Source organism: Patagioenas fasciata, chromosome 5 (assembly GCF_037038585.1).
Source record: "Patagioenas fasciata isolate bPatFas1 chromosome 5, bPatFas1.hap1, whole genome shotgun sequence".
Taxonomy (NCBI): Eukaryota; Metazoa; Chordata; class Aves; order Columbiformes; family Columbidae; genus Patagioenas; species Patagioenas fasciata.
Window position 1 is genome coordinate 4,735,521 of NC_092524.1, and position 13,429 is coordinate 4,748,949.

General features: G+C 38.3%; 1 protein-coding gene across 7 annotated transcripts in view; it reads left to right on the top strand.

Moving 5' to 3' along the window:
* NELL1 (neural EGFL like 1) overlaps window positions 1-13,429 on the top strand; it is a 271,852-nt gene that overhangs the window by 238,686 nt on the left and 19,737 nt on the right. The gene's annotated exons all lie outside the window — the stretch shown is intronic.

Genomic DNA, 13,429 nt, shown 5'->3' on the forward strand with positions numbered 1-13,429 from the left:
CACAACTAAGTTTTCCATCTTGGCTTTTTAATTTATATTTTATGACATATTTGGAAGGTGGTGCTCTATCTGTGGTATTGAGTCTCCTTCCTGAACGTGCAGTCCATGGAGCTGAAGCGTGTCCCTGTATCTCCACCTCAAGGTGGGAACTGCATTAGAGGACACATGGTACCTTTGCAGTTGTTAGACAAAGGCGAAAACACAACAGATTTAAGATGGGAAGCGAAACTTTTTCTCCACAGTATGGTCTAAGGTATTAACACAGCCAGGGTTAGGGTCCTGAAAAATTCCTCTCTGGAAAATTACGCTTCACAAAGTAAATGAAATGTCTTTGGTCAAGGACGCTTTCTCTTTGCCCTTGCCTGCATAACTATATGCCACGAAATTGCTGTAGATAGCTCCAGGGCTGGCAGTGATTGGTAAAGGGATTTCTTTGTATACTGTCTGCTATTTTTAATGGCTTTTAATGGAGGAAGCAGTTTTTATTTTTTTTTAAAGATTTTTGAATTGAGTCACAGTGAACCTGAAAAATAAATACATAAATATTCAGTTCTTCCCAGGAAGCCCAATTCTTACTTTGTGTCTTTGCTATAACAACTTAAAAAGAGGCACTTTTGACTCTAAAGCAATATAAATGAAGGAAAAAAAAATTAAACTTTGATGAGAAAGGCTATAAAATATGAAAGCTGTTAAAGCAGTTCAGAAGGTTCTAGTCCCATCTCAGAAATGGAGGTGTTCTATGCCAAAACGCTCTGTTGTTGAGGTCTTTTACAAAGAAGAATTCGAATGAAGGATGAACGATCACTGGTGTGTGCAAGAAGGCACAGAGCTTGTTCATGCAATTGCCAGCAGAGCATGTGTGGGTTGTTTGGCTTTGAAAAGGGTAAAGAATACTTTTCTGGAACAGTCGGAGCAACCCAAAAAACCCCCAGCGTAGGACAAAGCCTCAAAGCACGTCCAACAAAAAGGAAGATGTTGTGTTGCTCAGTGTATCGAATCCTTCCTTGTGCTGAGATTGGCAGCTTTTTAAACTTTTCTTTGTACTGTCACCTGAACTTTTTATTCTATACCAGGAAAAAAAAAAAAGGGAAGAAAAAGAAAACAAGAAGCCATAAAAATGGGTAAAAGAACAATAAAAAGCAGGCCAGGGTTTATTGTAAAATATATTTCTTTTAAGGCATTGCTAGAAGCACTGTTTTCACATCTTTCAAACTGTTCCCTCCCTCCAGTGTCTCCCACTGGACCATTGAAGAGGCCAAAACAGCCCCAGTAGCTTCTTTACCTACATGCAAGCCAAACAACACCTTCTAATTCATCTTCAACGTGCTGAGCAGATGTCCTTACGTCGGTCCTGTGCAGTCCTTCCCCATAGCTGACGTGGTCTGTTACAGTCACTATTGCTGCTAACGATTTCATGCATCAGCTGATGACATGATGTCTCAAGAGGGCTCATCTAAACAGGAGGCCATATGGAGGTGACCGTATTGGATTGGATTACTATTTAGATGTACATTTGGATGCATTTCTGGAACAGCTATGTGTAGACTGTGATGTGATTTGAACAGGAATTATTTTGATGACTGGAAATTCTTGAGGCCAGGGACCGAATTTTCGGTTACTGTAGAATGAGGTAGTTTTCCCAAGAAAATGTCCCTAAGAGCCTAACAAATGACCTCTTCTTAGGAAAAAAACAGATATTTTTGACTTTAGGTTGAAGAAAATGAGATTTGTGTCTAAAACACTAGTGAATTTTGGGGTGATATGTAACTGAAGGCTAAGTAATCAAAGTATCTTTTTTACTCTATCTAATTAATTAGACGATAGTCTGTAGGATCTCAAAGTTGGCTTAAGAACCAAATGAAATACACATCTCACAATTTGCTTTTTCTCTGCTGTATTTCACAATCAGTGTATCTGTGAAAACCTTGTTTTGGAAAGGCAGATCCTTTATACCCGGTTTTGGTGGTGCCAAGATCCTTAACAACTGCACGCTGCATGCTTGACTGGTATTTAGTGTTCATCTATTGTAGAGTGACCACTGGCCTAAGTCACTGGTTTTTACTCTCAGGTGATGTAAATCTTACAAGATTGTGACATGGACATGGATTAGTGGTGGACTCGACAGTGCGAAGTTTATAGCTGGACTTGATCTTAAAGGTCTTTTCCAACCTAAAAGACTCTATGATTCTATATTGGGTGCTTTCATGCGGCCCTAAGAATAATTTCAGCTGCCTATTAACGTTTGTTGGCTTAGGTCATATTTCCTACTGTGGAAAAGCTTCTCCTATGAATTTCATATCCTGTGATATTTGCGGTTACATCACCACTGCCATTGCCCTTGTTCAGGATATGAGACATAGTTGGGAGCAGTGCTTCATTTTCAGTTCGTTTGATGTGTTGTGGTTTGGTTGTGGGGTTGGTTGGTTGGTTTGTTTTAGGTTTTTGTACCCTCCCTCAGAGTAGTCTTCTTCTTAAATACATAAATACATGTAGGACAACTTTTTTCAGAGCTCACTCTTTTGGATTCTTGATATTCTGGTATCCCATGTCCCAGAGATCAAACTCATTTCATGGATAACGAAGCTCTGAAATACAGTATCTGCATACACACATGTAAGAGCTCTTTGTAAATCTATAACATTCTTTATGTTCATTCATTAATCTACATACTATCTGAAGTATACACTGAAGAGCTACTAAAGGTTTCTGTAGTATCAAAAAAAATTTGCTTACAAATAAACAGAAATGGAGAGACAATTCTCGAGATTGGTGCTACTATTGCTTGTGTGTTCTATGTTAAACCTCCGGTAGCTGTTGCTTTTAATCCTCATCTAGATTCATTGTGTCTTTGGAACTGCCCAAAAACCCCATGCGCTAATATTTAGATCATGTAACAGTCTGAGATTTTACAAAGTTCAAAATTGTCCTTCTGGTGTGATAAATTCTAGTTTTATATGCCAGCTTTTGCAGATAGTATTTTTCAGAACAGTTGTATAGGTTAGTGCATTTTAAGAAAGTAAATTACATTGTGGTGTGCAAATAATAAAATCAACCATTATAAGAAACTCCTAACTTTGGGAATGCTGTTGAAAAGCAATTACATTCAATTTACGTATAATAAAACTTAGTTAATTCAATGAAATGGGGGGCAGAAAACCTATTTGGATAAATGTGGGATTTTAACGTGTTGGCGGTCTTATTCATGCAGTACGTATTGATGACTGTGTCTTCATCCCGAATAATCAACCCCCTTTTAGATAATCAGAGAAGTTTTGTTATATTGTTACATTCTTACAAAGTATTGTAATATTGCGTAATACTTAGGAAATGTTTTGAGAGCACAGGATGAAAGAGGGTGTAGAAGTGCAATGTACTTATTATTGTTATTAACATTTGATGAGTCCCCTGGCTTTTCTTTCAGGATTTTCTACTTATTTCAGTTGCACATTTTTAATTGCTTAGTGAAATGATGTAGTCATATCTCAGAGTTGGTTTAATTGGAATTATTGATGTCTGAAGCAGCGCCCAGGCTGGGAAAACTGGGGTCTGATCAAAGTCTGCAACTAATGGTTTAGTGGAGTTAAAAATTCAGTCTGTAATTAAAAAATGAAAGAGAGAGCGTGCGCTTTCAAAGCGCACATTTTATGCTAAGGAAACACTCACTTCTTATTTATTTGGAAATATTCATTGCAGTATTCACAAAGAAGAGTAGCAGTAATGACTGAAGTTTTTAATCCTGAATATTTGTTCAGTTTTTCACCTGGAAGATTTTACTGGATGCAGCACTGTGCTTTCATACTTGCTGGTTTACTTTATTCTCTTCACTTACAGTTAGAACTGCTTGTAAAATAGGAAGTTCATTTTAAGAAGGGCTTCGAGATTTCTGGATTCCTTTTAATTCTATTTTTTGTAATGGAAACCAAGAATTTTGAATCTTCCACAGGGGAGCTTTTTTAGTTTGATTGAAAGTACATACAAATGTTTATAATTTGAAAAGGTGTTATAACGTATAGAACAACTAAGTTTAACCTTCAAATGAATTCTGACTGAAGTTGATTTAAGAAAACAGAAGATATTAAGCAGTGAGTGTTGCCTTTGGAAAGTCTGTATCTCAGCTCATTAACCAGTGAGGATGCACAGGACAAATGTTGAGCATCCTCAGTCAGGTGGGAAAGTGCTCTTTTTCAGGTTCCTTGAACTTACTCAGTTGTGCATGGGAAATTACAACAGCAAACTGTTTTTTATGAACGCACATATGACGTGATGGAGTTCGGAATGTGGGTAAATGTAACTTCAGTGGCGGGGGGACAGATGGAAGGTGGGGGGACTGGAGAAAGTTGAAGCACACTCAAAGAATGGATTTGACTTGTATTAGAAACAAAAGGAGATAGGCAAAGTGATGCAAGAGTCTTGATTTCTCATCTTAATCCTTTCAGTCTTCTTATTTGATATTTTTTTTTTGTTTATGGTCTTTATGTGTACCCTTCGTATTATCAGAATTAAATATATATATATATTTCAAGGTGGATGGGGATCTTCCATTGCACGAGTAGTTACAACCCAGCTCACTGTGTGGAAGACCCACTGCAAATTTAATTCTTTTTATGAAACTGTGTTTGTACGTTCTCTGAAAATACACATTTTTATCATTTGCATTGTGTTGATCAGCACTTCCTGAACCATTTTTTCCCTAATTCAGGATGGAGAGAGCTTTACATTATTCTGCTTACAATTTCAAGAGCTCTTTTTACACTGCTTGTTTGGGGATTTGCTTCCTTGGGAGAGTTTATTACTGTATGAATGAAAATGCTTTTCTGAAGCTGTTAATCATTTCAAGATTTGAAAAAAAGCTAATTGAGAATATTTCCCATTATTATTAAACTCTCAGGAGTGCTATAGGGTGTGCACGTTATTATAATCTAAACCTGCGATTTGACCTTGCTTTTTGTGCCCTTTGACACGGGAATTTTACATGGGAATTTTAAGGAGAATGGCCAACACTCTCCTGCCCCAGCCACAGTGAAGAAAATGTACTTTTTATAATTTCCTCATCAGCTGCTGCCTCCTGTTAGCAATGAAATTGTTTTGACAAGTGTTATTTTCTCTGAACCATATTCGATTACAGAAGGGCTCAAAACTAATCTAAAGAACTTCCTAGCATTGTGGACTGTTGTGCTGCAGTGTAATCTTCCCAATGAAATGAAGGGAGACTCATCATGTGAGTCATTTGAAAATTGGTTGAGGCAAATGACTGAAAAACATATAGTAGGGAGCATTTATTCTCTGTCACAGGATGCGCTAGATAATAGGCTATTTATGGCTTTTTGATGTTGAACTTTGCGCTAACATTTCAAGTGCTATATAGAGTGATATATTCGTTATGTGCCTAAACACTGTGCATGAAGTAGTCTGCTAGCACTGGATAATAATGTTAAGGCTCATCAATGAAGCTTTTATATATAAAGCCAGTGTCATTTGAGCGATTCTTTTTGTGCAATGCACAATTGGTACGTTGGGTAGAGAATGCTGGTTTTTGGCGTTCTGTTTTATGAGGTTACCATCATATTTTGTAACTCTGATGAACCTATTTTCACCCTGCATCCAGTTTACTTCAGCAGTTTTCTTTGGAGTGAGCATCCCTTCTGAAACAGCATCAGAAAATGACAGGGTGGTTGAGGTTGGAAGGGACCTCTGGAGGTCACCTTGTCCAAGCCCACTGCTCAGGCAAGGCCATCTAGAGCCAGTTGCCCAGAGACATGTCCAGATGCTTTTGAATACCTCCAAGGATGGAAATTGCAACATCTCCCTGGGAAACTCGTGCCAGTGCTTAGTCACTCTTACAGTAAAAAAGCGTTTCCTGATGTTCACAAGGGAACTCTTGTGCCTCAGTTTGTGCCTGTGGCCTCTGGTCCCGTCACTGGGCACCACTGAAAAGAACCTTGTTCCATCCTCTTTGTACCCTGCCTTTGGGTATTTATATGAATTGGTAAGATCCACCCCCGAGTCTTCTCTAGGCTAAACAGTCCCAGCTCTCGCAGCTATTCCTCATATATGATGTACTCCAGACCCTTACTCATCCTTGTGGCTCTTCACTGAATTATCTTCAGTATGACCTTGTCTCTCTCGTGTACTGGGGAGGCCAGAACTGGACCCAGCACTCCAGCTGTGGCCTCACCAGCGCTGGGCAGAGGTGAAGGACCATTTCCCTCAACCTGTTGCAATACTGAAGAGACCACTGACCTTTAGCACAGTCACATTGCAGGTTCACATTCAACTTGGTGTCCACTGGGACTCCCAGCTCCACTTCTGCATAGCTGGTTGGCCCCCATCAACTGTTTTGTTTGAACATATATCCCCATTAGATCTTTCTTCTTAAATTTTGTGATCTTGGCAAGAAAATGTGCAGCTCTTTAAGTGCAGGATGTCAAAATCAATTGTCAAAAATATTTTTATTCTCATGGATATATTAATCATTTAATCAGATACTTAATGCATTTTGCCATGCGGATTTGCTGAAATGTAATTCTGCAATCTGTAATATGTTTTTAGTATGGTCTTACTAGTCATTTTAAATTAAGTGAATCTGAATTTGCAGCAGTTATGCTTTGAACTGGCTTAAAGCAGCTTTGTGCATAAAAATACTGTGTTGTTAGGGATGGATTTGATTTTTTGTTTAAATTTGCATAATCTTAGCTGTATAGCAGTATACCTCTGTGTGCTGAGGGCTTCATTGATTGCAGCCTGTTGACACAATAGACCTCTCCTGTTGATCTTGTTCTCTCATTTTATTCTAGTATGCGTATCTAACATTCTGAATAGCTGCTCATGTATAATATATGCAGATACAACTCCAGTATCACAATTTAATTGAATTAGTAAACAGGGATGAAGATACTGAACACTCTGCAAAAATAAAGCCCATGTCATGCGGGGAGTGAAGGATGGCCTTGCCCCTACCTGGTTATTTGAGAACATTTTTGTAGGGAATAGAGAAATGGTGACCTGAATGATAGGATAGTGGGCTGGAATTACAAAATTGAGGAGCTTCTCGCACATTGACTTTGGGCAACTTTGGGCAATTTGTTGTATCTCTCTGCCTTAGTTATCTCACCTGTAAATTGCACATGATCTCTCTCTATTCTACTGTAGCAAATGATATAAAGAAATCAAATGAAAAGCACTTTACTAGCAGTCTGCAGTTGAGTCTCTGTGCAGAAGTGCTACCAGATTGATTTAAATGGGTAACCTTAGCGTGGAGACCACACACTATTTTTACCTAAATAGGTGGAAAAAAACCCAAATTTGGGGTCCTGACAAAGTGCTCTGGTACATTTAGGAAGAACATAATGTCAAAAGAGCACGAGAGGAGCATTTGTGGGGGACTGTGGGACAGTGCCAGCAGGTCCGAGGTGCTGGTAGGCAAGGAACTCAACTTGTGTCCTGACATTGTGAGTCAACGGTCAGTTGTTCCCCACACGTCCCTCCAAGCCAGCTGCATGGAGTATGCTGGCAGCATTTTCCAAGGCGTGGGAAGAGCCAAAATACAATAACCATTGGGCTAATAGCCCTGCTGTTCTCAGAATAATGTAATTTGAGAGACATGTTGACCATAGGCCTCCAATTTGCCAGCAAGTCACGGCCTCAGTTTGAAACTTAACCTACTAATTGTGAAGTCAGTTTGTTTCTGGCTCATGGAGTGATAATTAAAATCCTGTTTGCAATAGGAAGTCAAACGTAATAATAAATATCAAATGGTTCTTCACCCTGCTTAGTATATTCCTGCCATGCTTTCCGTTGAGCAGTCTGGCTGCAATCCTTATTTCCTACACCACCCAGCGATCTTTAAATATGAGAATGAAAAACTCTTGTTTCAGCTCCAGTGTTGTAAAATGCTATTTATTTGAACCATCCAGGACCTTTAGGTTTCATACTTCAAGTGTGCTGCATATTTAGCATACAAATAGACAAAGATGAGGGTATAAGAGAGACATGCACTAAACTGATAAAGACATCATCTTGGAGTGTGTGTTAAAAATTAATTTCAGTAAATTAGATGTTATATATTAAAAGAATTAATCTTAAAAATTGCTGGTACAACTAGTCTGGGTTATTATTCTGATACCAATTTAATTCCATTTGTTCTTGTTAAACTCATCATTCTAAATTTGAACATGGGTTTCAGATGATTAAAAATCTTGATAACACCAATCCAGAATTACACAATAAAGCATATTGCAGCTGTTCTTTAATTATAATAACTGGTGGGCACACCTTTCATCCCTGAAAGCTATTTAGTACCATTAAACTGTTGCGTGGGTTTGATTATTCATGAATTGGAGTTGTATTAACTATCTCAACAAATATAAAGTTTTATGGTTTACGGCTGTGTCCTCAAAATAGAAAAATGGACCCAAGCCTGTACGTCTTATTCCAGCAAAACTGCCTGAGAAGTAGCTGCAGAGGCCAATATAAATATAACGCAATTAAAATCAGTGTGTCGAAACACACGTGACGGCTGAGGGGAGAGGAATATGTTATTTGGTGCTGATTGTTTGCCCAAAATCTCCTAATGAGTTAAAATGAAAGTAATTAAAAAAGAGGCTAAATGTCAAGGAAAAATTTCCTAAGCAGTTAATCCAATGTCTGCTACTGTTAGAGAGGGAGACACTTCAAGCTATGAAGCAAGGAACTGATGATTAAAAATGTCAATAGATAAGGCTCAGACATAAATCTTTCCTGTCCTTTCTGATTTTTAGTATCTCTGTAGTCTTAAGAATAAACTGGCCGCATAAGGTTGAGCAGCAGCCATGAATCATTATTTGAATATAAGTAAATTATACAGTTATCTGTGTTCTTCTAAGTCACCATTTGCTTAATAGATATATTGCTGTGCTGTTGCTGGATCGTTGGTATTCTGAACATGCTGGGTTGTAAACCTGTGACAAGGTCGGAGTGCTGTAGCTTTTCCTACCTTGCACTGAGAAGGTCTGGCAGACTTTAAGGATGGCCGTCGTCCATGGATTTCTGCTTTGTTTTGCATATGTTTAAAAATAAATGCAGGCCCTTCTGGATAACCATTGTGAACTGTCAAAGCTAATGTAGAGGTGAAATAGCAGAGCTGATGTAAGAGTGAATAATAAAGGATAAAATCCAGCCTTTGTATAAGTTTCTGTAGAACAGGAGAATTATTATTTGCTTACATCAACTGAATTTGGCATAAACGTAGGCAGGTGGGAGAGAATGTTTTCATCTCTGCTCATCCAAAGTAGTTGTGTCTGCTTTCAGGGTTTATTTGAAGTAGCTGAATGGCTCCTTTGCAGCGGGGAAGCTGTTTGCATAGTGCTGTCACCGACGTCCCTTCCTTGCTCGCTCTGTCTCACAGAAGTGATGCTCGTGTGAGATGCAGAGAAGCTGTACATTGCATAGAACTTATGCCTCAGTTGACTGGGTGGATTTTTTCTGGTGTTTTTATGTTGAAGAACAAGGTGGAAAACAAAGCTGTAATTGCTCTGGAACTAGCGGAGTTAACTGTCGGGGTACAATTTTAATTCAGAAAGCTCAAGACCTGTGTGATCCTTTCTTATTAGTACAAGCTTTTCCTGCTTATTGGCCTCCTGATCAACAGAGAGCTAAAGATAAGGATCTTATATATATTTTTTTTTTTTAATAGAGCACAGTAAGAGTTTGATGAACAGACACTTTAATAATAAAACTCTTCGGTCTCATTGAAACTGTAGATTGCTAGCTACTACATGACACTGAACAGTTTTCCTTTCACTATTATCACACAGTGACTTAAATGTGATGAGGCGTTAGAAAAGATTGAATTATTTTAATTTTACTTTTTCACTGGGTTCTGAAGCCATTGTGTTTTATTTTGAGGTAAATTATGCTATTTATCTTGTCTACATAAATACCTTTATGAATAATGCAAGAAGCTGAGATGCTAAAAGTAAAAATTACAGACCTGTCCTTAAAGGACAGGATTAACATCCTGCAAGAGCTTATTTAAAACCAACTGGTGCCTTTATTCTACACTAGAAAGATGTGCCATTATAGCGGAGTGTTGCCAGATCCATTAACAAATCTGTACTATTGACAATCAAATAACTGAGTGGGGTAAAAGCAGGCAATGGAACGGTCTGCACAGGATTTCCTTTAACATAACTGCTGTAAGAATGAAAAAACTGCCAAAGTAGTTCTACAGGGGTGAGAGCAGCGGTGCCTTATGTTGAATTATGGCTAGAAACAAAAAGTGTTACATTTAATGCAAAGATAGTGCAGATATTTAGGTGAAGACTACAGAGGCCAACTAAGTTGATGGGAAATTTTTGGTTCCCGAGGAAGTATTAAGTTGGCTGTTTCTCACAAGCAGTCTGGTTTAGACTATATAGCTATTAAGACAAATATACAGGAAGCCCATGCAAATTTGTGAGTCGGTGAACGTGTTTTCACCGACTCTCTGAGCATTGCTCAGCCGAAAAATGTCCAACCCTTGTTTCCTTTGGCCCAAGTCATTACAGAATTTCTGAGCCTGTGTTTCTGTGCTCCTTTGAAGAATGATTTTAATTCTTGTATTGTTTTGACTCTCAGGTCCGAGGTATACGCTTCATTTCAGCTTAACATAACTTTATGAAGAATGTTTCTATAGTATATTCTGGTAAGCGTATGCACAAACAAAACATACACAGAAATAGTGCCTGTATACCTCAGATTCTATAGTAAAACCCCAAACCAGGCTTGAAAAGAAAGCTATTCATTCTGAGGCAAGTATGCAAAGGAAGTGTTAGGATCTAAAGAAGATGGAAAAGCTAAGATGAAGAAAAGTGAATTGATTCTAATTCCCTGAACTGGTCATTATCTACAGCAACATCTTCCTATGCAGAAAAAAATCCTCAAACAAGTGTTTTCAAAAGCCACAGTACATCCAAGTGGAAATGATCTATTAAATGAACTAAGTAACGTCACGGTATATGACACACCATTTTATAAAGCTGCTATTTGAGGTTCCCTCTTGGTATTACAAGCCTCTTAAATCATTCTGAATTTCTAAACCAAATCCGTAATATTTTCCTATACCTGCAGAGCTATGTTTATACATCTGCTACAAGTAAAGCACAAGACCACAGGAGGAGCTTACAGACCTAATCATAATATTTTCTTCCCTTTTTCTCTTTACATACGTCATTTTAAGCATGGGAATAAGAAACAGCAATGTATTCGACAAATGGAGAAGCTGCTAATGGTTTTCCCTGTTTATACACCCCCTCTTCATGCATTTTGTATTACACGGTGCTGCTAATGACCTGTTGCCGAAGAAACACTGACATGCTGCAGCCGCAGAGGAAGAGATGCTTCTCCATTCCCCTCCCTGCACCTGGGCTCAGTTTAACCTGAGGAGCAGGCTGGGCTCAGTTTAACCCAGAAAGAAGAGACGCAGGGCATCTTCTGCAAACTGGAGATGGCTCTGGGAGAGGAGACGTAGTAGGAGGGAGCAGAGCTTGATAGATGGATGGATGGATGGATGGATGGATGGATGGATGGATGGATGGATGGATGGATGGATAGATAGATGGATAGATTTTTTTTTTAACTATTTTTTTTCTGCATCAATGGTGTCTTCTGTGAAAGATTTTCCAAAAGCAACCCGCATACCATCCCCTTTTTCCTTGCCCGCTGCCCCTGGCACAGGGCAGCGCTGGTGGAACTCCACTGGTTTAAGTAGATGGAGGATGTAAAGCAAGAATCTACACAACTAAAAGCGAGTCCTATTTTCCCAGCTCTGCTGGTGTAAGAAATATGTTTGTGTCTCCCTAAACATCAGTGGAGAAAAGCTAGAGACAGGTTTGGTACTGCCACAATGAAGTCATCTAGTTTTGAAGTAGTTCTAGGTCTTGTTTTACTTTTCTGGTGTAATTTATAGACTCATACGTTCTTCTTCTTCCATTAAGTAAACTGCTGCTTAGTTTTAGTATCCTGGCAGACAGGCTTTCTGAAAAGCAATCTGCCAATCAATCCTATACCATGAGCCTAAATCAAATGCACTTTCAGAAGGGCTCAAGTTTAGAAATGAACTTTAGGAAAACTCCATTGATTTTGTAAATTAAAAATGTAAAATGAAATGGATAGAGGTCCGGGCCAGGACTGACCCGAGGAAGCAATCTTTAAACAGGAACGTTCTCTGATTCCACACTGGGAAGGAGAAGAAAGCAAGAAGGATTCATTTGCAGTTGACCCGTGATAGCAAAGTCGTTCACTTTCCAAATGGGATTAAACTTGTTCCATCAGCCATGACATGCGAAAAGATCATGGTTATAAATTCCATTTGCTGTAATGAATTGGAAGCGTCGGAGTTTGCAAGCAGCACTCCTGGTTGATGGACAGCTAGATCTGCACAGTGTTTTAACACTAAAATTAGCTTCTGCAAAATAAAAAGTACAGCAAAGGTGGCAGCAGTGACAGATTTTAACGCATTAAAAAAAATGACGCTATCGTTAGATGGAAGCTGGATAAAGCTAGAAATAAATAGTAATTATAGCCCTGTTATGTAGATAATTTTCTTCATTATTTAGTGAGGGTGAACAAAAAAACTGGAAGAAGGCATTTGTTTAGGTTTCAAAGCTGTATTTCAACAAGAATAAGTATTACTACTTAAATGAGGAAAAATTGAACTTTTCTATGGTATTGTTTCTAAGTTTTAAGAAAATTGACCTGTACTGAAGGATACTTCATTCAAATCAATTTCAACGTATATCAATGTGACTTCACTGCAGTCCATTAAACTATATATTTTGTAAATTGAGGCAAAAGCTACACTTTGTGGTTACTTAATAACCTTAACTCAGTCTTGCATCATGTTCATGAGACATTTGTACTTTGCTTGCAGAACTAAAGGCAGTTTCAGAACCTATTTTCCCCCAAAATTGTGTGTTTGGTGTACACAATCTTATGCATCTTTTAAATGTGCTGATTGCCAAGTAAAAAAAGATCTCAGTGGGTGAAAACTGTTAATATTTGTGGATAATCTGAGATTGATTTTAATTGATAAGGTACCCACTTGAAAACTGTCCAAGATTTATAAAAAAATTAGCTTGAGCGAAACAGAGGAATGCAAATATAATAGCTCCTTAAATTACTGCAAGGTTAACATATAATTAATTTGCTAATTTTAATTATAACCCTACAAAATGTGCAGAAAAGTGCTCAAAGGGGAGAAGCAGCCAGGTGCCAGCCGTGATTAACCAAGATTGCTGACAATTATAAGGTCTCTATTAACCATATTCCAGAAATCTTTAAAAAAATCCGTTCTAAAACCAGCATATTTATCGAAACTGCGCGGGGTTTTCATCTTGCTATACTTTTCCATTGCTACAGACTTGCTGTCATTTGCTTCACTCTTGTCCAGCTACCTGTTTGATTGCAGCTGAAA